The following is a 1,369-nucleotide window of genomic DNA, read 5'->3' as shown; positions in this document are numbered from 1 at the left end:
GACAACTACCGGTGTGAGCGAGGGGAAGAGTCTGGAGGGAGGGGGGGTGACGGAGGGGAGGATGGAGGACACAGTGTCAAACTGGACGCAGGATTGCAGTTCAACAATTCCTGTGGCGTTTTCAAAATAACAGCAGTCTGCTGGACTGCCACGGGTATTATTATATTATACATATACATATTATGCAACACTTTAAAATCAAACAAGATCAACAGATATACCACCAATGACATCCATCATATTTAAAGGCTAAAACCAGGCTATAGTTGCGAACTAAACGGCTCAAAATGACTTAATTATTTAAAATAAACAGCACCATGTAAAAACTACAGCTCATTGTAACTCCTTCTTAATTCCATCTTAAATACCATTTTCAGGTTAAAAATGTATGCTAAGATTTTTATCCCATGCAAAACTAGTGGGTCTGTTCCATAAAGCAAGCTTCCTAAGTAAGGTGGGATTGTTTCAGATAGTTTGATTTACTTTCAGGTTACTTTGGTTCTGAAAGCAGATTTAACATAGTCCAAGCCTGAATTGCGGCTTAACCAGAGTTCCTGTAACACTGACCTGACCAAGAGATTACCACTGAGTAACTTCATTAATCAGTATCAGTCCAGAAACTGCAGTTTACAGAAAATTACCTTGCATAAATTCCTAATCATATGGTATGTGATATTAAACATTTAGGCTTATGCTACATACATTTAGTCTCAGTCTAAATGAACCCAATTTACTCCATCCATTTTCTTTTGCTTATTCTGAGCCCTGTGACAGAGGCAGCAGGTGAAGCAGGTGATTCCAGATGTCCCTCTCCACAGCAACACTTTCCAGTTTCTCCAAGTGGAGCCTAAGGAGTGCCCAGGCCAAATGAGATAAGTAATCTCTGAGTTCTGGGTCTGTCTTGGAGTTTCCTCCTGGATTTGTCTGGAAAACATCCAAAGAAAGTCTAAAGGAAGTTCACAAAACCTCAATGGAATGGTATACCATTTCACTCAGAATAGAGAGACCGGGGCCCCTTGGTGGAGCCAGGCCCGTGAGGGGAGCTTGCCAGAGAGCGTCTAGTGGCTAAGCCTTGGTCCGTGGGGCACAGCACAGTGGGCCCTCCACCTGCAGGGCTGGGTTGGGTCTGGTACTATGCAGACAAGTCAGCAGGCAGGTTCAAGCACCTAGGTGTGCTGTGTCCTCAAATCCATCTGTCTCTCTCTTCTATTTTTCCAGTCTAGTCTGCTGTCCAGCTGAACTCCAAGATATTTGTAATTTTCCACCACCTCCACCTCCTCTCCCAGGATGTAGACAGGACTATGCTGCTTATTCTTGCTCCTCCTGAAGTCAACAATCATCTCTTTAGTCTTGCTGGTATTTAAGATGA

The sequence above is a fragment of the Stegastes partitus genome, unplaced genomic scaffold, assembly GCF_000690725.1.
Source record: "Stegastes partitus isolate 25-593 unplaced genomic scaffold, Stegastes_partitus-1.0.2 Scaffold21, whole genome shotgun sequence".
Lineage (NCBI taxonomy): Eukaryota > Metazoa > Chordata > Actinopteri > Pomacentridae > Stegastes > Stegastes partitus.
The sequence above is the reverse complement of the archived record's forward strand: the minus strand, read 5'-3'. Positions refer to the sequence as shown.